Consider the following 12,649-nt stretch of genomic DNA (forward strand, 5'->3'; position numbering starts at 1 on the left):
CCATTTGCACTCACACATAACATTTCCACAGGATGCATAGCAACAGGGGCATTTCATAAATATTCTGAAAGGTTCCCTCGTGCACTTACTTTTGCAGCACTCCATGCAAACCTGTGTATTAGTTAAATGATTTTGGCAGATATCTTGCCCAGAAAATACCAAGAATGGTTTTTACATATTCAAGGCAGAAATGAGAAAATGGGCTAAGAGCTGCTTTGCTTGTGTTTACATATGAACACAACCATATTTTCTTTGACATGAGATGTCAACTTCACTTTTATAACAATGGAAATGTCAGAAAAGAACAAACAGATTCTGATATCCAAATAATTTTTTATAATACCAGTGATATGGTGCCAACTAATAGAAGAAGTACTAGTACTAGAAGTACTAGTACTAGAACACATTTAAATGTGGTCCTCTCAAATAAAACTCACCTCAGGCTTCTGAGCACCTGAAGTATTTTTCAAGATCACACTGCAAATCCATAAACTTAACCATAATAAAAGTCCAAATAATCTGAAGTTTGATGCAGAGTCTTTCACAGATTGCTCCCACAACATTCTCATATAACAAAGGGAAATTATGCAATTAGTTGTGACAATGGACTTCTTAAAAATGCAAATTTAGCTGCAGTGTCAGTGCACTTTATTAGCTGCAGTTCAGATGCACACAGTCTGCTTGTTTACTCACTGTTTGTGTCCCTTCTGAGACTGGGATAAAGAACAACATAATTAGAAATAATCCAGCCAAGAACAAATATCAAATAAGAAAATCTGTAAGAAAAAACTTATTTTTTTCCCTACTTGCCAGATGAGTCCATTAACCATGATGTGGACTGTGATCTTATCTTAAGTAAAGATGCATTAGGCCATGTCACAATTATTTGGTTATTACATCTTTTGAAAATATTGTGATATTTGCTAAACATAATGGGTCCTGTACAAAACCTTCTGATTATTTTAAAACCCAATCAGGACACAGTGTCAGTGCACAGGCTACATTTAACACTAAGTAAACTGAGCTGTAAAGAAGAAACAACCTTTGCTTTATGTAATGCTGTTGCCTGAACTCTAACTCTTGTAATGGGAAATAAAATGCTTTTTGTGAGGTTCTAGTCCTTCCATTATTTGGTAATAATGACTTAACAGCAGTTTGAAAGTAAACCCAATTTTTAAGTGAGCCAGAATCCAGGGTCTTTGGAGATTATAACAAGAGATCAAAGTCAGTAGCAAATATCCAGAACTGAGCAGAGAATGTCAGGGTTGTTTTCTTAGTTCATAGAAGCTTCTGAGGTTTATATGGTCTCCCTTCTAATTAAGATTCAATATAGCAGTTAGATGTGATCTTTGGTGTCTTCTACACCTGAATAATATTTTCTGACATTTAAGTCAAGCTAAATCTGAGTGTTTTAGTGACAGCAATGAACTGTATACTCAGAACTATATTAAAAAAAGGTTTTCCAGGTTTGATTTCCTAGGTTTCATTTGCAAATGTGGAGGTAGCAGCACACTGAGGTCTTTTCAAGATAATCCCATGAGTTGTTACAATATTTCATGATTGAGATAAAAATTGAGTGTATCTCTGTAAAGAAAAATGTAAAACCTTGTGAAATCTGGTTTTTATTTCCTATTGTACACTGCAGTGCTTCTACAAGTAGTACCAAGAAAAGAAAAAAAAAAAAAAAAAAGCAAAAAAAAAAAAAAAAAAAAAAAGCCTTTTTTAAGATTGAAAGGTCTGGGAATTTTGAGATAGAAATTCAGTCCAAGGAAAATTGCTACTTATATCAAGACATAGCTTTTGTTTCATAATATTTTCAACTATCATCATAAAAAATCTCATAACATCAGGTTCTTTCTCTTATACTTTACAATTCAATATATTAGTAGAAATAACTCAGAGTAAGAGGTGCATGAAAGATTATCAGATTCTGAAAAGGAGATCACTGTTTTTAAACTCTTATTTTTGACTGATACCATAAAACAACAGAAAAAGTCATAGGTAGGAGAATGTGAAAATTAAAGACAAACCATAATAACTCTCACATCATAGTATAAATTTTTACAGCAAAAAATATAAGCCATTAAATTGTAAACTCAGGAATAACAACTTACTCAGCAAAACTGTGGGGCTCCCTGCCAGCTCTTGAGTCATCACAGAATGTTGGTGCCACATGTTTCTCACAGCAGCTGAATTTTCATCAGACTCTGCAGTACAGCAGGTAGGAAACCATCACAGTCCAAGGAAAAAGTCAAGTATGTGCAGACAGTGATATGGAAATCAGACTGGTCTAACTATGACCATGACTGGCCATTAACAGGTGAAACCAGTAGAAGGAGAACTAATTAAAAAAATAAAAGGAACATGGCATTTCCTGAGATGCCTAATTTTTTGGGTTGGCAAGGCTCAAATTCTGACTATTTTATTCCTTAGCAAGATCATTCAAATCAGAAAAATTAGGCATATGCTAAAGAAAAGTAGATTGTTAAGTGCCACCAATAGCACAGATTTTTCAGACTGCAGCAGATACCAAAGATGACCTTGCCAGCTTGCATGTTTCACAAAGATTAGATTTTTGTATTGATGGTCTTACAAATAGAGGAAAAAAATGTTACATTCCAAATGAATATTTGACATGGGTTTTTTTTAAAAATGCATATTGTAACATTTTAAAAGTTTTTGAATTGCAAGAGGGAGAGACTACTAGAAAATAAAAAGGATTACACCTAGATTTTCAATTTAATGACACAAGTTCCTGCCTTGTAACTGAAGTGAAATATAATTTCCCATGGAGACATTAATTCCCTCTTCCAATTATATGTTTTCATCCTGAACTGTCTCTGCCACTGACTTGACTTGACTTTTAGTGAGTTATTTCAACTCTCCAACAGCAGAAAAATGCTGAGGGTTTGTGGAGGGGGGGCAGTATTTTTTGTGGTTGGTTGAATGGTTGCTTGGTTGGTTGGTTTGGGTTGGTAGGGGTTTGTGGGTTTTTTTGGAGGGCTCTATTTTTCTGCTCATTTAACCAGATTTAGCTGAATCAGCTCATGGTAAGTGTCAGATGAGTCCCTGAGCCAGGGAAGGAACATGCTGATGGCAAACAAGCAGAAAAAAAGAAGAAGTCATATTCTTTTGGAGGTTGTGAGCTCCTGCTCTGGCTCAAGACTTAATACCAAAGATGAACATCTATTAACCTGTGCAGGAAAATACCTCAGGATTTTTTTTTTGTTTCTTACAATTTGTTATAAGCCCCAATTCAATATCTTCTCCCTAAGCACAATGCATGTTACATTTGATTTGTCCTGAAATATAAAGGTTTTCTGGAATTTTAAATTAAAGTAACAATAAACCTGACAATAGTTATCATGAAGAAGGCCCCTAACCTTCTAAACTGCAAAATCTTACCAGTTCTTGTGGCTTCTGGCCTGTTCATGAATATAAATTAAAGTTACTTTAAAGAGATTTGGATCTCATGTCAATTATTCACGGCAGAGATTAAAATTTTGATTAGCAGGATCTAAAATCACTTTTTTTTTCTTCTCAACAAGCAGGTATCAAATCTTTAATTAATGCCAGTGAAGTTGCTCTTCATATAGCAATATAAATTTTAGTTAAGACAGCAATGTGATCATGACACCATCACCTCTGCCCACTTAGGGAACATAAAGGAGAAAGATGAATACAAAATGCAGAATTGAGGATTAAGGCCCAAAGTTCAGATCTAGGCACTACCTCCAAACTATCACAAAACTAGTTTTAATAGATTTCAGAGAACTTTAGGCACAAAGCAAGTATTTCCCTTTGGACTCTGTGCTCAGTGCATCTCAGAGCTGCTCTAGAAGTAAAACTTTACATAATGAGTTGTCATGGTTTAACCCCAGCTGGCAAGTAAGCACCATGGAGCTGCTCATTTCCTCACCAGTGGGAAATCAAACAACTGACTGTTCTGATTCTGATCTAAAATTGAATTTGAAAAGAAGTTTAGTTAATTAGGGATCTCTTCAGAATGTCATGGTCAAATGCAAAGAGATCTGTATCAGAAATTATTTTGAAAAAGTTACCTTGCACCTAGATCTATAGTTGTGTTATTTTCTGTATCTACATTAACCAGAGGCTAGCCTGAAAAAAATTCTGGATTTATGATAAAATAGTGGCCATGCCTGTATTAGGAATCAAACTGATTTTTTCTTTAATTGTGTTTTATAAAATATGAGCACAAAGATGAGAAATTATAAGTCAGTCATAGAAGGGAAAAAGTAGAACTTTTCTCTGTTATCCTACAGTCTAAAATTAGTTCAAAAATCTTCTCTCACATTCTGTTTATTCAGGAAAAAATTTTGCTCTTTCCTTCCCTCCATCTTTCTTCTTCTGGGATCCTTCATATCTGCATAATTTCTCAAACAGTTATGGATTTTGCAGCTCAGTCTCGGTAAATAACAAATAGCAAATAACAGAAATACTTTACTTTCAAAGTCACATAATGAGCTGAAGTTAGAAGCCTGTGGCAAATTTAGTTGGTTTTGGTTAATGAAAATTTATAGCTTTCACTGTGAAAAATTTTCTCTACAATCAGACTAAAAGTAACTTTAACTGGAAGCACTCCAATTCAACAGCAGCACTTTACAATAATTTTTTTAAACAGCAGCATTAAATATATATCTACTTACCCAAACCACATTAGCTCTGGTGTGCCAGGCATGATGCATGCATTGAGTAACACAATGAGAAGTCCCTGCTCTAAACAGCCTGCAGCCTACATAGAGAAGATTAAGGAAGATAGTGACCAATCCATAGAAAGAATACTAAGGCAAAGTTTAGAATCATAAACAATAGAAGTGTCATGACATAAATAAACTACCCAAGAGCTGGGAATAGAACAAATATCTAAGTTTTGCTACAGTGTCTCAGCCATAAAGCTTCTCCTTACCAGTAAAAAGCACTATCCCTTCAGTTTTTTTAATCAAGCAGTTATTCTCTTACATATAAACATAATGTCTTCTCCAAAAATCAAACTCAATTATTTTTCTGACACCATGCAACTCCTCAGTGACTTTTCAATTTGCAACTAAAATACAACAAATGGAACTGCCTTTAAATCCCATTTACTCATCTTCCACAGCATCTCCAGATTTTCTCCTTTACCTGAACATGGTGGTGGATTTTAAAGAAACAAAACACCAATAGTATCACTGAGACCCTGAGAGGGGATGCCTGACTGGCAAGAACTGGAGATGCACCTGAAATGTCAGCCTGTTTTGAGAGTTCCAAGACAGCAGTGGATAGCCACCAATATAAAACAGTGAAATAAAAGATATTTTCCTTCCATGTTTACAGACTGCATATGGAAACTCTGACACAGGTAAAGACCAGGATTATGTGCCAGTGCCTTGGGTGGCCTCATGCCCTCAGCCATTATGAAGCATTGACTCAGGGGAGATCAATACCAACATATCCTGGCAGTACTGGATACTGCACTGAGAGCTTATGAATTCTGACAAGATCACAGCCTGAAGTGATAATTGGCAGAGAATGATGGGACTTCTTATTGCACTTATTGTACTTAAAAACCAAATATATTTGGCTTATGTTTATTAGAAAAACAACAAAATTCTTCAACTTAAGCCTTTATTACTACATTTGAGCTTTACATTTTTCCTTCCTCACTTCAGTCAATAGACCCATTTTCAGATGAGGGTTTGGGATTTTTTTTTCCTTTTTAAAAGAGGTCCTGAAAATTTTGCTACAGTTACTAATACTAACACTCTTTCTATTTCTAATACTAATAGTTACTAATACTAAAACAATTTCCAACATCAGTCAGGGCAATGTGTATGATCTTCTGAAATTATTAGACCAAAGAGGAAAAGGAAAGATGGCAAGACACTGTATTTTAACAGTAGGAAGCCAATTACCACTCTCTGTTAACAAAACACAGCCATCTACCAGAGGTGTCTTTGCCTCCCCACTTGCACAAAGTGGAAATTCAATTAGAGGTCTCTTTCTTTCATGCTGCTAGAAATTTTAAACAAGTTTCCCCTAAAAAGATTAACTATCTCCATTTCATTGAAGCCGTCATTACACGTCTTTATTGCCACCCAAGTTATTATAAATTATGGCTCTTCCACAACTTTGTAACTTTCATCTTTGTGTGCTTTTAAGGTTCACCCCTAAGAAGGAGGTCTGCTGTAGAAATAGGAATTCTCTTGATTGTGAGACAGTTTAAAGAGATCTGTATTATATCAGGTGAGGTGTCAACAGATATTTGCCATGGTATGCACTTCTAACAATGCCATCTGTAGCACACTAAATGCATTTGGCATTATTAGTTCCTTCAGTTTTGGTTTTTTCCCCTAGCTGAAAATTTCATCATGGTTGTTCCTTGGTTGCTCTGCTTCTCAGTATTTGAGGAAGGAAGTTACATCCACCCATATGACAATATCATCAGCATTCAATGTTAATGTGTGAGTCAGGAACAACATAAACCAAGGATATAAACAGAAAAAAATAGAAAGAATAATAATTTGGTGGTTTCTGGAGAGGTTCTGCTGTTGCATATAGCCTTCAATCTATACTCACGTCTTGTTTTCTCTATATCCTCTTTATCTAAAGATGGCTCCTTCAGATACAACTCCTAATCACACATTCTCTGATCCATTGGTTACTAGAAGCTTTTGGGATTTATCAAAGCAATGATTCCCTTTTCTATTTCTGGTCTTTTTTTCCCCCATGCTGGTATGATGCCAGGAGTCCCAGTGATTGAGAAAAGATGGAAAGAAGGATATTTAATATAAAACACTCCAGTAGTAACTCTATCATTTGTTTTGCTAATCTGCCAAGTGGAATCTCTGTGAAGAGCTCAGGGCAGGCAGAAAACAGGGGGTTGAACAGGACATCCATATAAAAAGTGATTCTTCCAACACACATTTGGAAAATATGAGCTGTTTCAGTGCTTTAAATCAACAGAACAACTATTCACTTTTGTTGTATTAGTTTTCTGCCAACTCAGTGCACTGAAATGGCTCAGCAAGCCAATGGCCAAGGAGCTGAGGAGGGGGTTTGGGCAGAGGCAAGAGGTGACAAGAAGGCAGTGTGCAGTCAGATGGCCTTGGGGTGCTACAGAGCCCCAGCCTGTATTTCCTGCTGCTTTCACCTGCCACAGGAGCTCAGATGGGGAGCAGGGCTATGTAAGGAAATGGGAACACACAGTGCAGGAAAAGGAGAACAGCAGCACTCCAGTGGCCCTTTAAACTAGTTTAAACCACTAGAGTGACTAGAGCCCTATGTTTTTCAGTTCTATTTCCAAAGGTGACATGCTTACATATGATTAATTCCCTCAGATGGATTAGTGAAAATATTTCAAAGGATTTCTGGTCAGAGATTGCTAAGCAATCTCACTGTCAACATCTAACCTGCCCACTCAAGCTTCCATCAAGCAGGAAAGGCCTGATGAGAAATTAATCTAAGCTGTAATGGAGGGGAACTGATAAGAGAGACACGGTGAAGCTGAGCTGCACACCTGCATTAACCAAAAGCTCAGATTTCCCTTTGATTCTGTCAATAACTAAGGTGCTTTTTTACATCTTTTTTACTTTTTCACCCTATAAAAATTCCTATTGAATCAAAGAGTCTGGGAATTATCCCTTAGTGTGATATACCGAACTTAAGTTACAGCTCTGCAAGGAAAAACACTCTGGGCAAGGAAAGGAAGGAAGAGAGAGAAGGTATTGCTTCCATTTAAAACAAAGATAAATCTAGCTAAAGGTTTATTGACTTCACTTTTGGTTTAAGCTCTTTAAATACCTTACTAATTAGTATGCAGTGTCACTCATAGAGAAATCAGAAAATCAAAGGCAGTAGAAAGGTCAGGAATTGCCTTTCTCATCCCACTTGTTGCAATTTTTCCAACTCTTTTTGTCCTGCACCTTACAGAGGGGACCCAGCCATAGGACCTCAATTCTTTGTGGAGAAACCTGAGCCAGTTTGTGCCACATGGCGCCCTCAAGTGCACCAGTGCAGCCTCACCACAACTGCAAGCAAGCACCTAAATGTTCTTTAGTTTATGGATAATGGATTTAAATTTTTATGAACTTCCAAAATTTGCTTTTGAAAGAGATGATTAAAGTAACCACCAGTGATTTTGGATATCATAAAGGTATTTTTCTAAACTTGTCTAGGGAGTATATAAGATATTTCATTGGTTGATGGAACTAATAACATTTTTTTCTGCAATTTGCGTAATTTCTGTTACACTAATAGAACTATATGAGCCCATTTTTTCAGCTAATTAAGTCACATATAAGTATTCTCATGTGTGTTAGTTGAAAACTGCTTTAAGCAGCAAAAATGTCAGCATGTTTCAAAAATACTGTGTTCATATCTTACTAGAATTCAGCCTGTAATCACATTTATAATTCCTTTGACCCTATGTCCCTCAGTGGAGTCATTTTACAGCACTTTCATAAAACCTTCAAAATTCTACTTGATACAAAAGTGTCTCCATGCAATAGCAGGAAGAATTATATTTTGGAAAAAAAAAGGAGCTAGTAGGAGCTAAAAAAAGAGGAAAGGGGAAAAAACAAGCAAACAAACAAACAAACAGATAAGCCATGAAAAATGTAACCTGAAACCACATAGGTCATTTATCCAAACCATCCTATTCGTAAAGTTCTTGGAACATTTTGTAACAACCTCTAATAGAAAAACATCTTTTGTAAAATACTACTAATTTCATAATCCCACATGAAACTCTAGAGCTGGTAAATGATCCTGATTCATGAACAGTCACAAACTGAAGCTGCTGTAAAAGGAGCCAAGCAACTCTTTCCTTGCCCCCAGAGGTCTCTTTTAGCACAGCCACTACCCCAGAGCAGCTTCAGGGCTCGCTCAGATGAGCATCTCAAACTTGTTTCTTTTCTTTTCCTCGGGAGCTCTCGGGTGTTATCTCAGGTTGGATGCACAGCGTCGTGTTTGCTGGGCTTTGGAGGCTGCTCTTGAATAAAGTGGTGCCATAGTGTCACCTGCTGGGAAGTTCTGCCCCTGCCTCTTTTCACAGGGCCAACAAATGTTAAATAACTAAAAGAAAACTGCTGTGTTTGGTTTTTACCTTCTTTCTGATACTCCACATTCTAGTCCACTATACTCTTATTGAAAGATTTTCTCTCTTTTTTTCTGAAAACCAGGCAATAGCTCAGAGCAGAGCAATAAATATCCTGGACTTTTCTTCAGACTGTCATTCAATATGTATCTGGTGGGTGTTTGATCCTAACTGTCTGATTTAAACTTATACTAAGTAAGCTGCTGCTCTTTTGATTCCACACTGATATTTCAATGCAAGTTTCTCTTCCATATTTTATTGTCTTTTCCTTTATTTACTACAATGACACACATTTCCATCTATAAATATTTCCATGTCCTCTTAGGGACTCTAATGATCTAAGAAAGCAGTTTCAAACAGCTGATTCTGTCATTACCAATGAGTTTTTGCAAGGATGGCACTAGCTGGTGCAGCGGGATCAGGGAGCATAAAGCTATGATTTTGAAATTTTAAAAAATTATTTGACTCAATACAGGTACAATAACACGACTGGAATTTCAGTTTTCTTTAAAACACTTTTTGATTAGAAGTGTTAGGAAAATAACTAATTTACTGCACTAGAGGTAAAACAACAACTAAAACTTCTGTTTCTAATTGCTTAGTCACTTATCATTACTTAATCATAGAGGAATTCATTCATAGCTGTGGAAATTATTGAGGGTTTGGGGTTTTTTTTTATGATGTCCCAAAGGAAACATTATCATTTCCTAATACCATTTTTCCTCAAGTGACACTCACCCCAGCAGCCAGAAGGAATAATGTTTCAGCAGTTTGAGGAATGGGGAGGCAGAGAAGAGCCCAAGGAAGATTTCAGTGCTCTTTGACACTGCTGCAGTCACTGGGAGGTGACTCTGGATGGCTGCACTGTGTCTGTGCACAGCTTCTGCTCCTGCTTGCACAAAGTGGTGGCTCAGGACTCAGCAACCACTGAATTCTCAACAAATACTGGGATTTGTATTGCTCTGTAAAACTTCTGTAATATGCTGTCAAACACATAACACACCATTTTGGGGGGTTTATGTTATTCCCAAATAGAGCTGCACTTGGTATTTATTCCCACCGGCCTTTTAAAAGGCAAAAACTCAACTGGATCATTTGCAATATAATCTGTTTTGCTGACTGAAAAAGTTATAGGAATGCAAAGTATAAATAACAGCTAATCACAGAAGTTTACCCTTTAGCACACAGTGGCATTTTGCTGCTTTTAAATATTTATAGTGTGTGATTAACTCGAAATCTTAAAGGGGAAAAAAAAGTTTCTTAAAACATAACCCCTCCCAAAACACAGTAAATCTGAGATAAAGAGGAATTAGCCAAAGAAACAGACTTGCTAGATATCATTGAATAAGAATTGAGTTTCTCCTATTCTAAAATTATCTTTCATTTTGCTAGCCAGACTTTTGTATTAAATATAAAATTTCCTGATTAAAATAGGAATTCTCCAGAAAGATCTTTTTCTATACCTTGAATTCACTATTTTTCAAAAGTGAATTTTTATCCTGTCACATAGGAACACAGAGAAGATGGGGAACAGTAAAACCAAACAAGGCTGTGCAGTATCTGCATGAAAAGAGAACTGAACTTCACACATCTCAGCTTCATAATGGTATTTTTTCTTTAGAAAAACCTAGATTTCTAGGGTTAGGAATAGCAAAAAGTAGTAAGTGAATCATTTAGTCCACTAACGTTACAATGAGGCCTAACTATTATAAGTATTTTTGTGATTACACAGAACTGACATTTATGGCAGACCTAAACTAGCCACAAAATTGGCTTCCCAAAGAAAATATTATTCATCTTCACATGAGTAGCAAGAGCTGGACCAGTGATCTGCAAAACGAAAAGTGGTGAAATATCATCATCTGCAGAAGATCAAAATAAGCCAAATCACCAAGCTAAAACTAAGCAATGCTATTCATGCATAGTGCCCCTCCCTGATAAATCACTGAACCAAAACCAAAGTTACATCACCTATGTTTTTGAGTTTTTTCATTTATTATTTAACGTGTTTAAAGCTGTATTCTCTATTAACTTCGCCCTCCTTGGCTGTCCCAAATAACTCCTCAGGAAATTTTAAACAAAACAAATATCTGTAACTTAGGGCTCCCTTACAATGCCACAAGACTTCTTGCTTGCTTTAAAATAAAGTGTGAGGACAGAGGGCATTTAAAGCAATCAGTGGCTGATTGAGTAATTTTGGCCAAACAGTAGTAAGTGAAACACAACTAAATCATGTGTAGCAAAAGTTTTAGCACATTTGTCATGCATAGAATGAATTTTCCTCATCACACTTGAAATAAAATTATCAAATGTTTCTTTAATAGTAACATAAGAGAAGATATCACTGACTATGTGATAGCTTCACTTCATATTTTTATAAAATAGCTCATTGTGAGGCTGTAAAGAGGAGTCTGAGGCATCGTTATCTTAAGGGAGCAACATAATGAGGTGAAGAAGAGCCTTGGTTAACTCTTATGTTCTCAGTCACAAAACTTTTATGCCCTATTCTTCAAATGAATTGGGGAAAAAACATTATTTTAATGCTTAGAATTTTGTTTCTTGCTAAGACTACCTTCTCTGCCCTGCCTCTAATATTGGGTAGTTGACGAAAGGCAGAAAATCACTATCAAGTCTTACTCCTGTCAAGAGGTATATTCATATTTTCAGCCACAAGACAGCAACTGAGCTATTTCCTTACAAGCAGCCCAGTACTGTTCAAGTCCACAAGATGGAGCAGAACTTATCTCTAGCAGCCTTTAGCAAAAGCATCTTGAAGCCTATACTTAGCTCATCTGAATCATGGGTGAATAAGAGGCTGCTGATCTCTGAATTCTCAACAAAAATATAAGAGCTTCCGTGTGCTTTGTGTAACACAAGTTGTTAAATTTTCAGTGTCTAAGAAGCCAAGAAGACAGAATTGATCACTGGGGCGGGGGGGAAATAAATATAGACCTGAAGATTTATATTGTTGCAAGACTAAGGAAATTGACCTTCAACTCTCTTATTCAATCCTCTTTCTCCTGTTTCTTATAAATAAATAAATAAATAAATAAATAAATAAATAAATAAATAAATAAAAACCCACAACAGCCAAAAGATTTTATGTAGCACAAAAAACTCATATGTGGCATCTACTACGTCGTGACTAAATGAGTGACATATCTCAAGCATATGCAGCTGCAGGATGGAAAAACAGCCAACAAGCCTTACATCAGCAGGCTACAGCAGTAGCTGAGGCACAGAGCAAGATCAAATTTTCATACTGGGGTAATCTCAGTTCCCCTTCATGACAAACCTTTCTACCAAAGCCAGCCCATGCACATCAATGAAGTGGCTTCACTGAGTAGTTTTGTTTCCATGACGGTGACAGGACAAGCCCTTTTCACAGCAGTGCATTTGTCATTTCAGTCCTCCACTTTAAGTTACAATGACTGGATTCACAGGCAGAGTAATAGGGTCTCAATAAGCTGCCACAACTTCTATGTGTAAATCTGAGACGTCAAAACACATTCTTTTTTTTTTATTATTATTGAAAATTACATCTGGGGACACAGA

Source organism: Erithacus rubecula (assembly GCF_903797595.1).
Source record: "Erithacus rubecula genome assembly, chromosome: 16".
Lineage (NCBI taxonomy): Eukaryota > Metazoa > Chordata > Aves > Passeriformes > Muscicapidae > Erithacus > Erithacus rubecula.